At 37.5% G+C, this 22,195-nt stretch overlaps 1 pseudogene; it reads left to right on the plus strand.

Annotated features, from left to right (window-relative positions):
* Nucleotides 1-4,527: 4,527 nt before the first annotated feature.
* LOC115845227 (large ribosomal subunit protein eL39-like) lies at nt 4,528-4,683 on the plus strand (annotated as a pseudogene).
* The last annotated feature ends 17,512 nt before the right edge of the window (nt 4,684-22,195 follow it).

A 22,195-nucleotide genomic window follows, 5' to 3' on the forward strand; every position in this document is an offset into this window, starting at 1 on the left:
AGGTACTGCCTTGTGCTGCTCCTCAGTTAGCTGGACCATATAGATGTTGAGGGCAGGAGCCACACCTTTTATCTATTCAGTATCTTCCAAAAACCTAGAGCTGTGTCAGGAACATCATAGGTGATCTGCACATACCCCTTATTGGCAGTAAGTCTTCACATCTGTATCATGTTTATACTTTGTAAATTCTTTCATTTATGCAGTCTTTTTGATCCTTATAATACCCAGTGAAGTATGCTGGCTTGCTGCTTACAATCCCCATTTTGCAGAGTAAAGGAAACTACAATTCGGAGTAGTTCATTGCAAAACCCAGAATTACGCTGGTGATAAATAAATGATACATCCAGGAAAAGAATCTAAGTGCTTTCTCCACTATCCAATTCTTAATTCAGAGAATTATTGATAGATGGATCAAGTTCCATGTTTTAGCAGATGTACCGAGTCTCATGTCCACGCTGTCACTACTAAACCTATCATATAATTTTCTGTCTTCACATAAGTATCCAACCAATCTCAGAGAGACCTGCAAAATATTTCACTTCAACCATTCAACCATTTGAGAATTGAACCAAGGGCAAAAAAGGGATTTTGAAAATGTGCATAAAGTAGCATGGTGTCTACTCTTGTCCACATCAGATTCCTGAAAGAACGAGCTTAACAAGCCTCAGACTGACTGACTGTAAACAGCTGGTGGGTATTTCCCAGCCATCTGCTGACTTCCTTCTCCAGTTGAGAACCATTGAGAAAGTCACTAACATGGTTGTGACTGGGATGAATTGTCCTGCTCATTAATCAAAGACTGTGGAAAAATAATCAAATTTGACTCTCCCTGCTGAAGGCTGAACACACTGTCAACAACCAGAGCCAGGGTACAACATAGGATAAAATGTCTTCCCGGGCTTCCCCGGTGGCGCAGTGGTTGAGAGTCCGCCTGCCAATGCAGGGGACACGGGTTCGTGCCCCGATCCGGGAAGATCTCACATGCTGCAGAGCGGCTGGGCCCGTGAGCTATGGCCGCTTAGCCTGCGCGTCCGGAGCCTGTGCTCCGCAACGTGAGAGGCCCACGTACCGCAAAAAAAAAAAATGTCTTCTCTACGTTTTGCTTTCCCTAAAATGGAAAGACCTTCAGCCAGTGGCCGCAGGAATATACACTTTGAGCACATATCCCGAATGAAGGTAGGAGCCCAAAGTAAGCCCTTTATAGGACCTCTTTGGCAGAACACTGTTTTATCTCACTGGAAGTCAAACCTGACATTTTCTTGCCATTTTCAACTCATGAGCCTGCAAGTAAACATGTCATAAAGCATTCACTGAGTCTCAGAGGGCTTCTTGGATCGTCCCTCTGTCCTGCTCTTCTGCCTCCAGACCCAAAGATATTTCTCCAACACTGACCACTGGAACAGGACTCAAAGGAGGTGTGTGAGTCCCACTCACCAGTGGTTCTGTTTAGAACCTTGAAGCTAGCTGCTCCGAAGTGTGTCTGCATTTAACACTACCCCTCCTTTCCCCATCCCTTTCTCTTTATTAAAATTTTTATTGGAGTATAGTTGATTTACAATGCAATGTTGTGTTAGTTTCTGCTCTACAGCAAGTGAACCAGTTATACGTATACATATATCCACTCTTTTTTAGATTCTTTTCCCATATAGGTTGTTACAAAGTATTGAGTAGAGTTCCCTGTGCTATATGGTAGGTCCTTATTAGTTATCTATTTTATGTATAGTAGTGTGTGTAAGTTCATCCCAAGCTCCTGATTTATCCCTCCCTCCTCCCACCTCCCCGGTAACCATAAATTTGTTTTCTACATCTGTGACTCTATTTCTGTTTTGTAAATAAGTTCATTTGTACTTTTTTTTTAGATTCCACATATAAGTGATAACATATGATATTTGTCTTTGTCTGACTTACTTCACTTAGTATGATAATCTCTAAGTCTATCTGTGTGGCTGCAAATGGCATTATTTCATTCTTTTTTATGGCTGAGTAGTATTGCATTGTATATATGTACCACATCTTCTTTATCCATTCATCTGTCAATGGACATTTAGGTTGCTTCCATGTCTTGGCTATTGTAAATAGTGCTGCAATGAACACTGGGGCGCAAGTATCCTTTTGCATTATGGTTTTCTCTGGATATATGCCCAGGAGGGGGACTGCTGGGTCATATGGTAGTTCTATTTTTAGTTTTTTAAGGAACCTCTATACTGTTCTCCATAGTAGTTGTACCAATTTACATTTCCACCAACAGTGTAGGAGGATTCCCTTTTCTCCACACCCGCTCTCTACAGCATTTATTGTTTGTAGACTTTTTGATGATGGCCATTCTGACCAGTGTGAGGTGAAACTTCATTGTAGTTTTGATTTGCATTTCTCTGATAATTAGTGATGTTGAGCATCTTTTCATGTGCTTTTTGGCCATCTGTATACCTTCTTTGGAGAAATGTCTATTTAGGTCTTCTGCCCATTTTTTGATTGGATTGTTTGTTTTTTTGACATAGAGTTGCATGAGCTGTTTGTATATTTTGAAGATTAATCCCTTGTTGGTTGCTTTGTTTGCAAATATTTTCTCCAATTCTGTGGGTTGTCTTTTTGTTTTGTTTATGGTTTCCTTTGCTGTGCAGAAGCTTTTGAGTTTAATTAGGTCCCATTTGTTTATTTTTGTTTTTATTTTCATTACTCTAGGAGGTGGATCAAAAGAGATATTGCTACGATTAATGTCAAAGAGTATTCTGCCTATGCTTTCCTCTAAGAGTTTTATAGTATCTGGCCTTACATGAGATCTCTGATCCATTTTGAGTTTATTTTTGTGTATGGTGTTAGTGTTCTAATTTCATTTTTTTACATGTAGCTGTCCCGTTTCCCCAATCCACATTCCTTTCCTTACTTCTGTCACGTTATTCTGCACAAGCTGTTCTCCCCAACCCAGTATATGGCTTTAAGAGAAGGGATTTGTCATTTCGTTTATTTCTCCACAGCCCCCTCTCCAAAACATTGGCACCCTGCTTTACATGTAATATATGATCAGTAAACAGGAGGTAAATTATATTTACTAAACTAAGGCACCAAATTCAGTTGACAGGGAAAAAATAGTAAAAATTTTAAAAGTATGGAAAATAATTCAATTTTACTAGTAAGCCAACAAAAAAGTTATATATTATTTTCACCTATATACTTGGCAGAGATCATTTTAATTTTTTCTTCTTTTTAAAAAAATTTATTTTATATTTTGTAATGATACTTTTCAGTGGTTCATGCAAGAGTACCATGCTCCAGGGCTGCAAGAGTCATTTTGTAAGTAAATCGCCAGAAGTTATTCAATCCTGATCAAATTCTTAATGACATGCTGTTCTCTGCTTCATGATCAGATACCCACCCCAGGGATCTGGCTTCTTATCACTGACTTTGTCACAACAGCTTTCCAAGTTTCCCCTGTTCCTATCTCTGTTGATCCTGGTGATGATTTCTTTCTCTCTGTTGGATCTCTCAGCCATCCAGTCCACAAAAACTGCACCACAGCAAAAGAGGGTTTAGAGCCGACTTTGTACACAGCCTGCTCCCTCCTCATTTTGTACACAGCCTGCTCCCTCCCCTACTGGCCATTGAGGCCATCGAAGTGCCCTCCACATTTTTAAGGTGACTATATACTGATGAATTAATCTTGACTTTCTTCTACTGTGCTAAGTAAAAAATAACTCATATAAAATATTTTTAATGTTTTTAAAATGCCAGATCCTTGTTTTCTCAGTAAATGTATCCCAGTTTGGGTGTGGAAGGGGCAGATTCAGAGAGGGCTTCAAAATCCTTTTAACCTATCTGTACACACAAGTTATTGGCAAAAAAGCATTAACTTGCCTCATAGCACTTCAATTAGTTCTCAAGTATGCCTTTCTTATACTGCCTTCTTTACACATTTTTTCCATGAATAATATATTATTTTCTTCCTTGAAAGGATGTGGCAGTAAGAAATGAGATGAAAGGAGCATACACAGTATGCATCCATGTTACCTTGGAAATTATTGAACATGCTTCTCCCCGAGTTCCCTTTCCTTTGAGTTTCAAGCTGTTATAAACATTACTTTCTATAGACTAATAAAGATTCTCTTTAAAGTGACCTGGGCACTTCCAAATCAGTCAAAGTCTATTTTTTTAAAGATAGCCAGAATGTTTTGTCATTACGTTTTAAAATACATTTTTATGAAACCATCTTTTATAGTACCATGTATCAATTTTATAAATTACATCGTCAGAGCCTCAATTTTTTTATGCCAAATTGGGAATATAAATAGTATATAAATGAGCCCTTAGAAAACCCAAGCACCACATTATGTACCTTTTTCAACTTATTTCCCCACCACCATCATATGCAAGGACAGATTAAGCCCCGAGTAATTCCTATAGTCTTTTATTTTCCTATCCAATCTCTGGTCATGATAATTACAAGCAGAAAGGATTACTCAAGGACAGGTAACCAGAGGGGATCTTTTCTCTTGTCTGCCATCCTATGTGCAGTTGAATTTCCTCCTCAGCATGTCTTCTCACAACACTTTCAGGATCAAGTGATTCCTGGCCAAGAAACAAAAGCAAAATCGTCCCATTCCCCCATGGATTCAAATGAAAACTGGTAATACAATCAGGTACAACTCCAAGAGAAGACACTGGAGAAGAACCAAGCTGGGTCTATAAGGAGCCTCACATATGAAGTGGCACACACTTATGCTATTAAGGTCAATTGTGTCTTACCGTATCAGGACATCACTACTGTCTGGAACAGCTGTCTGTGTTTGATGGGAGAAATGGAATGGCTCTATTCTCTTTTCTTGATCTTTCCTCACCACTGCTCACTGTGTAGCTCAGTAATGAATATGTGAAACCTAAAAAAAAAAAAAAAAAAAAGTACAGGTAACCAGAGGGAAAATAGTAAAAGCAAAGAGCCTATATTATCTTCATATTAGATAGAATAAGAGTTAAAATACACTTTTTATTGCTTTTGTAGATTAATATTTCCAATTCAAAAGTTAATTAATAATTCAATCTAAAGCATACACCTAAAAAACCCACATTTTTAAGTTAGCAAGCTTTATTGTTATTATTTACATTGATTTAAAGTAACCTTAAAAAGTTTGGAAAAATAATCACACTTAATATTTTAAATTTTTTGGAAAGCAATAAACAAAATGGGCTTCCTTGCACAAAAATGCAGCTTCAAATTGGCCTTGGATCATATACATGACTTTAGTAATAGATTCTGTTTACCACCTAATTCTTTTCTTTATTTCTCAAAAAAATGTAAAAGTGGGTAGATTCATTCAGTAAAGCATTAAAACACATTCTCAAGTGAATCTACAGTTAAATTTAATTGAGAAAAAATACAAAATTAGCCCCCTAACCCTTAATAAGCTAACCATATATTCTAGATATAATGTAATAGTCATAATTTCAAATATTCAGTCTGTTGATGTGTCCCAATTTTTGGTTCAACTTATATGATTATTCCACCCATATGATTGTGTAGGTTGACTTTGGCTAGCTTACTTTCAATTAGTACAGAAATATTCATATCCATAGGTTAGTTGGAGAGCAACATATGCCAACTACATATGAGGCAGGTCTTGGATAACCTTGTAATTTCTGCATTACAGCCTCACCATCCTCTATTATTGACAGTTTCTGATAGAAGAAATAAATTGAAAAATTTTTTGAAGGCAATTCATCTTGGCTCTGCATACTAAAAGCCAGCAAGGTGGTATGGTACAAAGTACATATTATCATGTGATTAAAGGAGTTTAATTCAAAATGTTCAAAGCAAATTTTTAATAGAGCAAAATAAATCACGTGTTTAAGTGTCATGTATTTTGACAACTTTTCTCTTTCCTATACCAAGATAATGGACTTTGAAGCCAGGGAGACATGGTTCCATTATTTGCTAGCTGCAGGATATCTGTGAAACTTAACCTCCAGAACTTTGTTTCCTTGATGGTAAAATGGGGTGAAGAATTTACAGAAGTGCTTTAAATGAGCTAAAGAAATGTGAGGATGCCTGGCACATTTCGTGGCATATGATACCCAATAAATGCTAGTTTCATTTTCTCATCTCCAAAATACTTAAGTAATATGTCCCTTCATTGTAATTCTGACCTTGCATTTTACATAAATCCCTAACTTTGAGATAATTTTACAATTTAGATACCAATCTTCTCAATATAGTTGACTGCTAGCTCTTTGTGTGATTTCAACAGTAACAGAAAGTCCCCAACTCCAAAAACACCTCTCTTTACTATGGTCATACATAAAGCTTCTTTTGCAGGAGTCAAAGGCATTTATTCCAGAATTATAGATAAATCCAAAATTATAAATCCCCTGAAGAGAGATAACACCATGACTTAAATTCATACCAGGTTTTACATGACTGTTAGCAGATACTTTGCTTTGATAAATGGAGGAGAGCAGAAGTGAGAGCACAAGGGAAATGCAGTAACCTGGGCTGGGGATAGGCTTCACAGAAGAAGGAAAATGATTTTGAAATTAGAGATAAATTCAGGGACAAATTTCAAACACATGATTTTTCCTTCATACCAGATCCTGCAAAATGAGATGTGATTTACAGCACAACTTTTTTTTTAAACAACCTTTTGCCTGAGAGTGGTAGAAAATCCAGCTTAAATTATAGATTTATTTTGATCATGGCGATATTTTCTGTTTTTCTGATCAACCCAGGACGTTTACTTGATAAGAAATGGTATAATTAGAAATACGTCAGTGTCCACGGTATGACAGGCTCTGCCCATAGGTGTTGCTGGTAGGTGGAGCTGTGCGTGTCTTTAACATTCATAATTTAGTGTTATGAACTGATGTTTTCAGGCTTGTTTTCCCTATGGTTGGAGGAATAAATAAATGAACTATTGAGCTGAACTTACAGAGAAGCCACAGAAAAAATTAGATATCAAGGTTTTCAAACCAATCAGTGTGTCCAATCTCTTGCCCTCTGGAATGGTTAGGGGCTCCACTGGATGCTCTGAAATTGTTCTGGACTCAACAGGCAGTCAAACAAATAAAGAAACAAAAGAAGGAAGAGTTTTGGGTTTTTTAGCCCAACATCAATGATTCTGTGGCATGCTTCATTCAGCCCAAGACACACAACCCACTGTTTCAGTTAGCAGCAGTAGCCTGGTAAAAATATATCAGGTGATTTAAGAAAATTCTGAAAGCACTAAGCTGTCAGACTTCTCTGGTTATTCCAGCCCACAAATACAACTTCTTTTGTAATTAAAGACAGTATGATGATTTAGTACTTTGCACTTTTATCATTTTTCCTTGTTTTAGTCTGATTTTAATTCATTTTCTTAACTGTGTTATCAGTTCACCATGGTGAGGGTAACGCCTTATTATTCTAATACAAATCCCATTCTCATTTACTCTTAGACCATGGTATGTGATATTAAAAATAATAATAATAATTTGATTGATTAATTAAAAAATAAGTTGGATTATTAAAATTCACATATCAACATTTTGCTGTTTATGTCCCCCACCTCCAAATTCATATGTTGAAGCCCTAACTCCCTATGTAACTGCATTTGGAGAAGGGGCCTGTGAGGAGGTGATAGAGGTTAAATGAGGTCGTAGGATGGAGTCCTAACCCAATAGGGCTGGTGACCTTATTAGAAGAGGAAAGTCACTAGCGCTCTCTCCCTCTACCATTTTAAGGATATCAAGCTGGGAAGAGAGTTCGCACCAGAAGCTGACCCTGCCAGACTTTGACCTGGGACTTCCAGCCTCAAGAACTATGAGAATAAATTTCTGTGTTTAAGTCACCGAGTCCATGGCATATTTTGGTGGCAGCCCAAATAGGCTAATACAACATTAAAACAAAACAAAACAAAAAAGAAACCCATTTTGAGGAAGCAATATGCAAATCCAATATGTATGTTTTCAATTTAAAGAACTACATTCAAAACCATAAGAAATCAATTCCTTCGTTTAAATGTACAAAGAAAGAAAATCTTTGTGCAATGATGATAGAAAACTTTGCCTTGCACTTTCAGTTATGCAGTGCCAATTTTAGAAAAAGATCATGACATGAACTGAAGAAATTCCTTACAAATTTATGAAGAAAACTAAGTCAAAATAAACATTTAAAAAATAAAGCCATTAATTATAAATAAAATCATCACATAATATTTATATAATTTTTTAAAAACTTTATAAAAAGCTTCCATAGGAAGTACCTCTCAAATATAGGCATTAATTTAAAAAATCTAAGATTGTCTTTGCTCACCAATAGGGGGCAGCAAGGCATATGAGATCCCTCACTGTTTGAAACTCAAGGGATGCTTGCCAGGTTAGCTAGGAAGTGCCGAGGGGAGCAAGGTGAGACATAACAGCATGAGATATGCAAAAAAAAAGAAACCGTTATAAGTCAGGGCCAGGCACTAGACAGAGGAGATGGTAGGAACACACAAGTCAAAATTTTATGCACACCAATGGAAAGCTTTGGGTTGGAAATGAGAATGCTTATCCTTCTAGAAATCAGTATATACCAGCAATTCCTTAATTCTTCCACCAAATTCACTAAAATAGTACAGAATGTTGGGATAATCTTGCACTTATTTCTCACAGTTAAATCTGAGTGCTTTATCTTTCTTTCTTTCTATTCATTGTCTTTAAACCTTCATGGAAAGTAGTTCCACAACATCTTGAATAGTTTGGTGGTCTACAATGACTGTTGACTATTTTTCTCCCAGGAAAAGAGAAGAGGGACTTTCAGTTGTACATAACTACAGAAAAAATAGTTTGGTCCAAGAATAGACTAGGTTTTGTGTGTCATAATATGCCCAGAGAGCTAGGCCCTAAAAGAAATTAAGCTAGGTCTAAAAGGTATTAGGGCACAGGGCAGACAGCAGAAGCAAGAAGACCTACAATCCTGCAGCCTGTGGAAAAAAAACACAATTACAGAAAGATAGACAAGATGAAGAGGCAGAGGGCTATGTACCAGATGAAAGAACAAAACAAAACCTCAGAAAAACTAAATGAAGTGGAGATAGGCAACCTTCAAGAAAACGAATTCAGAATAATGATAGTGAAGATGATCTAAGACTTTGGAAAAAGAATGGAGGCAAAGATCAAGAAGATGCAAGAAGTGTTTAACAAAGACCTAGAAGAAGTAAAAAACAAACAAACAGAGATGAACAATACAATAACTGAAATGAAAAACACACTAGAAGGAATAAACAGCAGAATAACTGAGGCAAAAAAAACGGATAAGTGACCTGGAAGACAGAATGGTGGAATTCACTGCTGGGGAACAGAATAAAGAAAAAAGAATGAAAAGAAATGAAGACAGCCTAAGACACTTCTGGGAAAATATTAAATGCAACAACATTCGCATTATAGGAGTCCCAGAAGGAGAAGAGAGAGAGAAAGGACCAGAGAAAATATGTGAAGAGATTATAGTCAAAAACTTCCCTAACATGGGTAAGGAAATAGCCACACAAGTCCAGGAAGTGCAGCAACTCCCATACAGGATAAACCCAAGGAGAAACACACTGAGACACACAGTAACCAAATTGGCAAAAATTAAAGACAAAGGAAACTTTTTGAAAACAGAAAGGGAAAAACGACAAATAACATACAAGGGAACTCCCATAAGGTTAACAGCAGATTTCTCAGCAGAAACTCTACAAACCAGAGGGAGTGGCATGATATACTTAAAGCGATGAAAGGGAAGAACCTACAACCAAGATTACTCTACCTGGCAAGGATCTCATTCAGATACAACAGAGAAATCAAAAGCTTTACAGACAAGCAAAAGCTAAGAGTATTCAGCACCACCAAACCAGCTCTACAACAAATGGTAAAGAAACTTCTCTAAGTGGGAAACACAAGAGAAGAAAAGGACATACAAAAACAAACCCCCAAAAATTAAGAAAATGGTCATAGGAAATACATATTGATAATTACCTTAAATGTGAACGGATTAAATGCTCCAACCAAAAGACACAGGCTTGCTGAATGGATACAAAAACAAGACCCATATATATGCTGTCTACAAGAGACCCACTTCAGACCTAGGGACACATACAGACTGAAAGTGAGGGGATGGAAAAAGATATTCCATGCAAATGGAAATCAAAAGAAAGCTGGAGGAGCAATACTCATATCAAATAAAATACACTTTAAAATAAAGAATGGGGCTTCTCTGGTGGTGCAGTGGTTGAGAGTCCGCCTGCCGATGCAGGGGACACTGGTTTGTGCCCCGGTCCGGGAAGATCCCACATGCCGCGGAGTGGCTGGGCCCGTGAGCCATGGCCACTGAGCCTGCGCGTCCGGAGCCTGTGCTCCGCAACAGGAGAGGCCACAGCAGTGAGAGGCCCGCGTACCGCAAAAATAAATAAATAAATAAATAAAATAAAGAATGTTACAAGGACAAGGAATGACACTACATAATGATCAAGGGATCAATCCAAGAAGAAGATATAACAATTATAAATATATATGCACCCAAAACAGGAGCACCTCAATACATAAGGCAACTGCTAACAGCTATAAAAGAGGAAATAGCCAGTAACACAATAATAGTGGGGGACTTTAACACCTCACTTACACCAATGGACAGATCATCCAAAGTGAAAGTAAATAAGGAAACAGATGACACAATAGACCAGATAGATTTAATTGATATTTAGAGGACATTCCATCCAAAAACAGCAGATTACACTTTCTTCTCAAGCACACACGGAACATTCTCCAGGATAAATCACATCTTGGGTCACAAATCAAGCCTCAGTAAATTTAAGAAAATTGAAATCATATCAAGCATCTTTTCAGACCACAACGGTATGAGATTAGAAATCAATTACAAGGGAAAAAATGTAAAAAAACAAACAAATGGAGGCTAAACACTATGTTACTAAATAACCAGGAGATCACGGAAGAAATCAAAGAGGAAATCAAAAAATACCTAGACACAAATGACAATGAAAACACGATGATCCAACATCTATGGGATGCAGCAAAAGCAGTTCTAAGAGGGAAGTTTATAGCTATACAAGCCTGCCTCAAGAAACAAGAAAAACCTCAAATAAACAATCTAAACTTACACTTGAAGGAATTGGATAGAGAAGAACAAACAAAACCCAAAGTTAGCAGAAGGAAAGAAATCATAAAGATGAGAGCAGAAATAAATGAAATAGAAACAAAGAAAACAATAGCAAAGATCAATAAAACTAAAAGCTGGTTCTTTGAGAAGGTAAACAAAACTGATAAACCCTTAGCCAGACTCATCAAGAAAAAGAGGGAGAGGACTCAAAGCAATAAAATTAGAAATTAAAAGGGAGAAGTTACAACAGACACCGCAGAAATACAAAGCATCCTAAGAGACTACTACAGGCAACTCTATGCCAATAAAATGGACAACCTGGAAGAAATGGACAAATTCTTAGAAAGGTATAACCTTCCAAAACTGAACCAGGAAGAAATTGAAAATGTGAACAGACCCACCACAAGTAATGAAATTGAAACTGTGATTAAAAATCTTCCAACAAACAAAAGTCCAGGGCCAGATGGCTTCACAGGTGAATTCTATCAAACATTTAGAGAAGAGCTAACACCTATCCTTCCCAAACTCTTCCAAAAAATTGCAGAGGAAGGAACACTCCCAAACTCATTCTATGAGGCCACCATCACCCTAATACCAAAACCAGACAAAGATACTACGAAAAAAGAAAATTACAGACCAATATCACTGATGAATATAGATGCAAAAATCCTCAACAAAATACTAGCAAACAGAATCCAACAACACATTAAAAGGATCATACACTATGATCAAGTGGGATTTATCCGAGGGATGCAAGGATTCTTTAATATACGCAAATCAATGTGATACACCATATTAAAAGATTGAAGAATAAAAACCATATGATCATCTCAATAGATGCAGAAAAAGCTTTCAACAAATTCAACACCCATTTATGACAAAAACTCTCCGGAAAGTGGGCATAGAGGGAACCTACCTCAACATAATAAAGGCCATATACGACAAACCCACGGCAAACATCATTCTCAATGGTGAAAAACTGAAAGCATTTCCTGTAAGATCAGGAACAAGACAAGGATGTCCACTCTTGCCACTATTATTCAACATAGTTTTGGAAGTCCTAGCCACAGCAATCAGAGAAGAAAAAGAAATAAAAGGAATATAAATTGGAAAAGAAGAAGTAAAACTGTCACTGTTTGCGGATGACATGATACCATACATAGAGAATCCTAAAGATGCCACCAGAAAACTACTCGAGCTAATCAATGAATTTGTTAATGCACAGAAATCTCTTGCATTCCTATACACTAATGATGAAATATCTGAAAGAGAAATTAAGGAAACACTCCCATTTACCATTGCAACAAAAAGAATAAAACACCTAGGAATAAACCTACCTAAGGAGACAAAAGACCTATACGCAGAAAATTATAAGACACTGATGAAAGAAATTAAAGATGATACCAACAGATGGAGAGATATACCATGTTCTTGGACTGGAAGAATCAAAATTGTGAAAATGACTATACTACCCAAAGCAATCTACAGATTCAATGCAATCCCTATCAAAGTGCCAATGGCGCTTTTTACGGAACTAGAACAAAAAAATCTTAAAATTTGTATGGAGACACAAAAGACCCCGAATAGCCAAAGCAGTCTTGAGGGAAAAAAACAGAGCTGGAGGAATCAGACTTCCTGACTTCAGACTATACTACAAAGCTACAGTAATCAAGACAATATGGTACTGGCACAAAAACAGAAACACCGATCAATGGAAGAAGATAGAAAGCCCAGAGATAAACCCACGCACCTATGGTCAACTAATCTATGACAAAGGAGGCAAGGATATACAATGGAGAAAAGACAGTCTCTTCAATAAGTGGTGCTGGGAAAACTTGACAGCTACATGTAAAAGAATGAAATTAGAACACTCCCTAACACCATACACCAAAATAAACTCAAAATGAATTAGAGATCTAAATGTAAGACTGGACACTATAAAACTCTTAGAGGAAAACATAGGAAGAATACTCTTTGACATAAATCACAGCAAGATCTTTTTTGATCCACATCCTAGAGAAATGGAAATAAAAACAAAAATAAACAAATGGGACCTACTGAAACTGCAAAGTTTTTGCACAGCAAAGGAAACCATAAACAAGACGAAAAGACAACCCTCAGAATGGGAGAAAATATTTGCAAATGAATCAACTGACAAAGGATTAATCTCCAAAATATATAAACAGCTCATGCAGCTCACTATTAAAAAAACAAGCAACGCAATCCAAAAATGGGCAGAAGACCTAAATAGACATTTCTCCAAAGAAGACATACAGATGGCCAAGAAGCACAAGAAAAGCTGCTCAACATCACTAATTATTAGGGAAACGCAAATCAAAACTAACATGAGGTACTACCTCACACTAGTTAGAACGGGCATCATCAGAAAATCTACAAAGAACAAATGCTGGAGAGGTTGTGGAGAAAAGGGAACCCTCTTGCACTGTTGGTGGGAATGTAAATCGATACAGCCACTATGGAGAACAGTATGGAGGTTCCTTAAAAAACTGAAACTAGAGTTTTTCAGTTTCAGTTATGAGCCAGCAATCCTACTACTGGGCATATACCCTGAGACAACCATAATTCAGAAAGACACATGCGGGCTTCCCTGGTGGCGCAGTGGTTGAGAGTCCGCCTGCCGATGCAGGGGACACGGGTTCGTGCCCCGGTCCGGGAAGATCCCACGTGCCGCAGAGCGGCTGGGGCCCGTGAGCCATGGCCGCTGAGCCTGCGCATCCGGAGCCTGTGCTCCGCAACGGGAGAGGCCACAACAGTGAGAGGCCCGCGTACCGCAAAAAAAAAAAAAAAAAAAAAGAAAGACACATGCACCGCAATGTTCACTGCAGCACTATTGACAATAGCCAGGACATGGAAGCAACCTAAATGCCCATCGACAGACGAATGGATAAAGAAGATGTGGTACATATATACAATGGAATATTACTCAGCCATAAAAAGGAACAAAATTGGGTCATTTGTAGAGACCTGGATGGATCTAGAGACTGTCATACAGAGTGAAGTAAGTCAGAAAGAGAAAAACAAATATCGTATATTAACGCATATATGTGGAACCTAGAAAAATGGTACAGATGAACCAGTTTGCAGCGCAGAAATTGAGACACAGATGTAGAGAACAAACGTATGGACACCAAGTGGGGAAAGCGGCAGGGGGGTGGGGGTGGGGGTGTGATGAATTGGGAAATTGGGATTGACATGTATACACTGATGTGTATAAAACTGTTGAGTAATAAGAACCTGCTGTATTAAAAAATAAAGAAAATAAAATTTAAAAAATTTTTTAAATTTAAAAATTAAAAAATAAATTTAAAAAAGATATTAGGCAATGAGAAAATTTTGAATTGTTTAATTCCTTACTAGTTTCACCATATTAATATGGTACCCCTTCATAGTTATTATGCATTTGGTAAATGCAGAGGAAGTGGATAAATATTTTGCTGGATAGTCAAAAAGGTTGTAAGACGGTAGATCAATTTTCTCGCCTAGCCACAAAGTTAACAGTTTATAGCTTTCCCTACTTACTGAAGTAACTTTATAATGTTTCCATGCAGAGCATTTCAGTGCTGAAAAGATTATAGGGAACCAGAAGGAAAAGAAGCTCAGAGCTTATTTTCTGATGAATCTATATAAACTCTGACTTCCTTGCTCTTTCTCCACTGAGCAAAATGCGTATGTTGAACATTTTAGAAGGACCAAACTTCCACTTAGGACCAAGATACAAAAAAGAAAGGGGAGTAGGTGGAGGAGCGGGTGGGGAGAGGAGAAGAAGAAAAAGCAAGCCAACAAACAAACAAAATACCAGCACATATCACCACGTCTGACAGCACCAGGATTGATGCTAAATTTTCAGAAATGAAAGTTTATACATACTCTACCTTTTCTGGTCTCTGACTATCTTAGCATCAGAAACACGAGCAAACTCTTCTGCTGGGATTAAGGAAAGAGATTTTCCTTCAAGACTTGATTTCAGCCTGCAGTAAATTTTTATGACCAAGTTATTAACTCCTGAAAAATGGGATTTATAATGGAAATACTGATAGATTCCTAATGGTAGCTGTGCTGGCAGGCACCTATATATTAGCCTTAATAATGTCAAATTGTGAAACTAAAGTGATTGAAAACCTACTAACTTACACTTAAGGAATCTCTGCTTCAGTAGTTTTTGATATCTCCCTCATTTGAATGATTTTTCAGGCTGTTCTAAAGACTAGTGCCTTGTATTTGTCAGAATGAGAGTTACAATACCGTGGGGTTTTGTGAGCATCATAAACTTAAAACAGCATATTTATTTCTGAATAGTTCAAGACTCTGTGGTCCTTTTCTATTTAGGAAATTTACCTGCATAAAAATCTTGAGTTCTCCAGCTATAAATTCTATAGCCTGAGGCCTTTCTCCTTTTCCTCCCATTTTTTATACATTTTATTCTTCTTTCTAGTGGCTCACTGAACAGCTGAAGGGGATAACAATGTAATTTCATGAACAGTGATCAAAAAGAAAAAGAAATGTATCCTTGACTTGGGTGGATAAGCAGACTCCCCACACTGTTAGTAGAATTACAGCTGGATGCCAGACTTTGATTGGCTTGATCTCATTACATAACCTATTCCCTGCAACTGTCTTCTGTCATGGCCTGTTTTATGTGACCTGACAGCCCGTATATAGATGTAGCAGTAAATACATGCTGCCACTGCTTAAACAAAAATTTTCCTATCATCACGTTTATCAGGATAAATGTATTGCCAGATATATTCTTCTTTCTGAGTTGATATGAGCAGAGCTCGGCACATGTCATCTCTCCTTCCTCAAGGGGCTCTTCTGAAGCTCCCATTTGGCATTTAAAAACATTGAACATGGTTGAATGGATCCAGATGCATTCTCTAACAGAAGTTATGGAAACATGGACAACAGCTTCATCCTATAAAGTATTATATTATTTCAGGGCTATTCTGACATGGAGTGGGAAATTCAAAATACTTTTGCCCTGAATCAACTGTAGCATACAGAATAAGAAGAAAAATCAAATCAGTCATTAGAGAAAATTCTGAAAACCCATGCTTAAAAGCTTTGGGGATGTGGGAAGCCATTTCTCACAGATTGTGTGTTTTTAAGAATGATTTGAACAAAATCATGTAAACATCATAGATTGAGAAATATAATGCTGGTTCTGATTTCAGACGTATGTGTTTAAAAATCTAACACAGCACATATAGAAAATAGCAATAATACCCAGGACGCAAGCAGTACATTTACACAGCTCCATCACAAATACTAAACAGATTTCCCTTAGCCTTTATAAGCCACTAGGAACAATGCAAGAATTTCAGGTAACCACCCAGCTTTCTATTTCCATCGCTGACATGCTTACCCTTTGCGTGCAGACCTCTAGGTGTGGCTGACAGCTGTAAGCCTGTTATATTTCAGCTGCCATCTGGCAGTAGAGATTCAATCCATTGCTTCAATCACAGTGGCCTGTTTTCTCTAGCTCTAGGAATTGCACTAAAGTGCATGATTTAAATGTCTTCACCGTCAAATTACTGTTGTTTAGTTCATCAAGATAAATTTTAAAAAACCATGGCGGGGAAGTATATGCCCTAAAGAGTATTATTTGTTGCAGGGAAGAAAAGTATTGAAAATCAACAGTTGCTGAGAGACCTCAAATTAGTTTTATTCATAATGCTAGGTTTTATAAGTGTCAGGTAACAGAACAATAATTACCAAATAAGCCAAATACTTAACATATAAAAGCCCCAATTCAAACATTTGGGTAGGAAAATGCAGTGTTTTGAAGAATTAGAAGTCCATAAAATCTTTGCCTTTTAGCTCACTACCCTCTCAAGATAATTTTTCATTCATTTTGCAGTTCATTTGTTGGGCGATTGTTCTCTATCAGGCACTGTGCAAGGCAGTGGGAATAGAAAGATAAATAAGACATAGTCCTTGCCTTCTGAATGCTGATAAGAGAACAGCCTTAGATTTACGACCCACTGTAAGTCACTACTTCTTTGTCACAAAAGAAAACACAGCTGACAGTGGGGAACTGGGAAAAACATGGCTGCCAGCTTTGCATAATCATGCCTGGTTTTTGGTAGGTTTCCCTGCACACCACAGCATACACCACCAGAGGATGTCTACAGTTGTTCTCAACTTTTTATTTACCCAGATGCACTTAAGGGATGTGACACATTCGTATCAGCAGTTGTATCTCACTTTGTTGGTAACTTTCAATGTGGGGAGTGGGAGTGTGGGAGATGTGGGCAGTGGGAGAGTTTTCACAAAATTCTCTGTTTGAAAAAGACCCAGAGCTGGTTTTCATTGTACCCTTCATTCGCCTTGAGAATCACTGCTCCACCATGCAGAACTGAATTGTGCAAGGGGGATGAGTTTCCATGTGTGCCCTTGTGTGATTAAGGAAGACAACTGAGAAGACAACTGTGAGCTTTACTAACTATGAGCTTTATGTATAAATTGCCCCACTTCACCTTCTCCACTCTAGGGAACATAGGCTTTCTATTTATGAAGAGCAGATTCTCTCTCTTATCTCCTCACATTACTCTCCTAAGTTCTTTGGCTTCGATATTTTTCTAGGCTTTCCTGCAAACAATACAGACAATTTTCAGATTTGGGATTTGGGGGATTCTTATTCTACTTCTGGGAGAATTCTATCAGAATATCAGGTAAAGCCCAGGACCCTAAGTTTACATAAGCCAGGTCTCCAGGGATAGTCAGAGAATGAGACTCACTCAGACATAACCACCAAATGGAAGTTTGAATAAATCAGATTAAACATACAGAAGGATTGAGAAAAGAATGGAAGAGGCAGAAGCTATCATAAGTTACTGCATTTAGTTATTAAATTCTGATCTCCCCACTGGATTGTAGAAACAAAAGCCAGGGAGAGAAAAGAAAGGAAAAATATAATAAGAAAATGAAAAGTTTCCACAAGGGATACTGGTTGATAAAAGGGTATCCAAGAAATAAACCCTGTCCCCATCACCTCTCCATTCTCCACAGTGGAGATAGAGGGAGATCTGACCATTTCATTCCTTCTTAATTCTTCTTTAGTTCCCATCTCTACAGAATGACAGCCAACCAACCAGACTATTCAGTGAGGGGGGTATGTGAGTCCATGCCCTGTGTCGCACCTTCCTGCTGTGCCCCATGTCCATCCATGTCTGGCAAAGCCCAGTTGCTTGCAGTTCCGCCCTCCACTTCTCTCACCTCCCATGTCCCATGCTGTTTTCTGCCTCCATGATTTTGCCCTTGCTATTCCTTCTGCTAAGTACCGTACCCCCTCTCCACTTTCCCTAGTCTGGCTGGTTCTCACCTACTCATCAACACTTACTATGATCATCTCCTCTAGGAAGCACCCCTGTTTCCCCAGGTTGGTCAAAGGTCCCCTTCCTTATATTCCCATAGCAACCAAGATACATTTATGTTTTTCTCCTACTATATGTATATTTAAATGATCTGTTTCTGCATGTGTTTCTTCATCTAGACTGTGAGCTCTATGAGGCTAATGAGCTAAGTACAATGCCTGGAGATAACAGACTTCAAATAAGTTGGGTTTTTTGGTTTTTTGTTCACTAAACTGAAAAGCAAGTATTAAGGGGAAAATCCTGTTTTAATATCAGGACAAAACTTATGGGTAAGATAATGTTGAGCGTATTAATGGATTTACATTGCTAGCCACCACAAAAATACAAAATCAAATGTCATCAAAGCTAAAAATTCTCAAATGTATACACCTCACACCCATGTCTGTCATCATAATGAGGGTAGATAGTCTGGACTGGAAGTTAAAGGGTGGGCTCTGGAGACTGCTCACTGATTTCACCTGCTCCACCAACTGTCAGCTGAATAGCTTTTAGCCAGTTGCTGAGCCACTTCTGCCTCAGTTTTTCTTCTGTGAAATGGAAGTAATAATTGTGTTGTTGTGAGACTTAAACAAAACAATGTATGTAAAACATTATTAAAGCTTATTACTTTCACTATTGTAGCCGTTTTTCTTCCTTACCATATTGCTTTCCCAATGCATTTCCATCTGTCGTAGCAACCATCTATTGAGTGGTAAAGCATACTACATAAATTACTACTAATCCTCACAACCCTGTAATGGAAGTATTGTTAGCTTCCATTTTATAGATGATGACAGTGAAACTCAGATTAAATATATTACCCACAGTCTCACTACTAGTAATTGGTGGATCCAGGAAATAAAGCCAAAATCAGCCAGCTCCAAGCCCAGCACTTTTTCACAAAACCAAGATGCTTTCTCAACATCTTGAAAACTAAAATTGTGTGGGTTTTATAATTCTATAGTCTCCTAGAATGTGGTTGTATGATTTCAACCAATCTAGAAAATTTTCCCACCCAAAGTACCACCTCTCTCACATCCTAAAGCTCGGTAGTCCTTAAAAAGGCAATGACATTTTTAGCTCCACAATCAGAAATGAAACAAAAAAGAGCAACTGTTCCTGAGAAGTAACACTAATAAAGTGTTAATGACAAATATGAAGTCATTTCCTGAAAGCAATCTTAGTAGAAAGTATCAAAAGAAAAAGGGAAGTGTAAAAAGTCACTTAACTGCTGAAGGCAGAAAAAAATGAAAGGCAATTTTTTAGTAGTTATTTTTTTAAGCTTTTTAAAATTATCTCTGATGATTTGCTTAAAGCTATGAAAATCTTTTCATGAATATGCTCAACATTTATTCGAACTTTTGAATGTCTTGTCAAGGGATTCACAACCCATAAAGCCCAAACCTAGATTTTAGCTCAAGGCTCCCTAGCTGGGGGCCAATGAGGCCAACACAAAGACTTTGCATCACAGACCAATATGAGAAAACGAAGGATTAAAAAATCTTAAGGAGGCAAATTCAAGCTGTGTCCATAGCTCACAGACTTACCACCAATGTTATAGACTCTTCTCCACTAACTTTGAAATGCCCCAGACTTTTCCATGTTATCATCAGGTTAAGAACTAATGACCTGAAACATTAAATAGTATGCACCTCCCACAACTCTTAATACTTATTTTATAATGCTCCAAAATGTGGGAAAAAATTTGTTCTAAACGAGGCTTTCTTGACCATATGTAACACATTCTGATGAAGCTAAGAGAAGGGAGTATAGCATTGGACTTCGTGGATTATATGAATATGAATTGTCTCAGAAATATGAGAGAAGCAAAATGGTCTCCTCTGTTAGGTGGAGCCCATTTCCTCTCCCCAGTGAGCCCCTTTTCCCTTTTTCTACCACTCCAGTCCCAGACTCAGCTGGCACCTGCTACAGTACTGTCATCCATGAGGGCCCAATGACTCCTCATTTGCACTTGTCTGTGCACTATAAATTCTGAGAAACATCTCCATCTGTCCATTCATTCCACTGGCCAAACTGAGATCACATGCCATTACAGTTGCTGCTAACTTCTTTCCATATTGTATTGGTCAGAGATGTCAAAACTGAATAGATTGAGAGAGAAGCTATTCAGTCTTTGAAGGTCAAGTCATGGTGCTTGTCTAGGGAGCATCATTGAGAGTTATGGTGAAGCCACTGATTCAAATATAACATATTACTTTTCATATGGCTTTCACACATATCCTTAACCTAGCCACCAAGAACTGTGTCAAATGCTGTCACAACCATGGTAACCAGAGGCCAAGATGCAGGAAAAAGAATACTCTGGTTGCAGCACAATTTTTGCAATCTTGAAATTATAATAAATAGGGTTGTTCCATTTTTATTAAGCATTCATGACTTTGCTCTGAACCAAAAGAGAGCTGCATAGGAATGTAAGAAACAATGTAGCCATTTACTAAGTGAAATGGTATCAAAACATGGGCTAGAATTTTGCTTGTGAAGAACATTTAGATGAAGCACTTACAATGTCACAAAAGTAATCCCCCCAATTAAAAAAAATCAGTTCAAAAAGCTATAGCAGTCTGTCAATGAAAGAAATATCAAGCAGATGTTTCCCTTATTTCCAAATATATTTAGAATTCTGAGGGAAAACCTCAATGGATGTTTTTATTATGCATCTGTTGTGGTCAACATCCAGCACCAGCTCTCACCAATTCATCAATCCCACCAAACTGTGTCTCCTTTCAGCTTACAGAGAAACTGTAAACAACCCACAGGGTAGAGCATAGATTTTATTTTTTTCTTCTTTCTCTCTTTCTTTGCTTTCTTCTTGGTTTTCTTTTTTGTCTGTTTTGTTTTTTATAGCAAGATGAAAGCAGCATAGAAAACAGAAAAAGTCTATTTGTACCATTTATAAACTATATGGTAAACGTGCCTCCTAAAGAAGGAATTGCAAATGCAGTTAGAGGGAGTAGGATGAGAGAATTTAAATTCTTTTTAGAGAAAATGAGTTGTCTTGCAACTGCCAATCTTCCATTCATTCATTCATTTAACAGGTATTTTTTACTAACTACTAGTACATAGTACATAGAACATAGTACATAGTACAATGCGTTAGGACCTATGGATAGCTACACAAATTAAAAATAGAAAATTCTCGCTCTTTTGCAAGACAGGGCATGTACTAAAAGAGCTATTATAAAAATCTGAAAGTCAGGGGTCAAGACCTGCTGCTGATCTTATTTATGAGACTTTCATTTATATAAACTGAGGAACATTTTCAGGCCCCAGCACAGGAAATAAGGGAAAACTTTCTACCAGTTATTCCAAGGAAAGAGAGATAGATTAAATTCCATTACAAAGAACATAGTTATCATCCAAATTATTTTGTTTTTTAGACTTTGTATAAGTGGGTCATTGACTAAGGATCAGGATTTTGTTTTTGTAAGAGAAAAAAACACTTTGTTATCACACTTGTTATACTGTATTTCTTTGCACAACAGATTTTTAAAGCCACTTTTTCTCAATTGCCTAAAATCTTACTGAAAATTTTAATAAGTGAACAGACTTGACTTGCATTAATGAATTATACTCCTATTTGTGGGAACTTACTTGTACACACATGTTCATACAATTTCTAGACAGAAGTTCAGGATGTATATTATGGCTCTTGATTTCAAGTGAAGAAACTCGACTTGAACTAACTTGGGCAGAAATAGAGAAATCA

The sequence above is a fragment of the Globicephala melas genome, chromosome 3 (genome assembly GCF_963455315.2).
Source record: "Globicephala melas chromosome 3, mGloMel1.2, whole genome shotgun sequence".
Lineage (NCBI taxonomy): Eukaryota > Metazoa > Chordata > Mammalia > Artiodactyla > Delphinidae > Globicephala > Globicephala melas.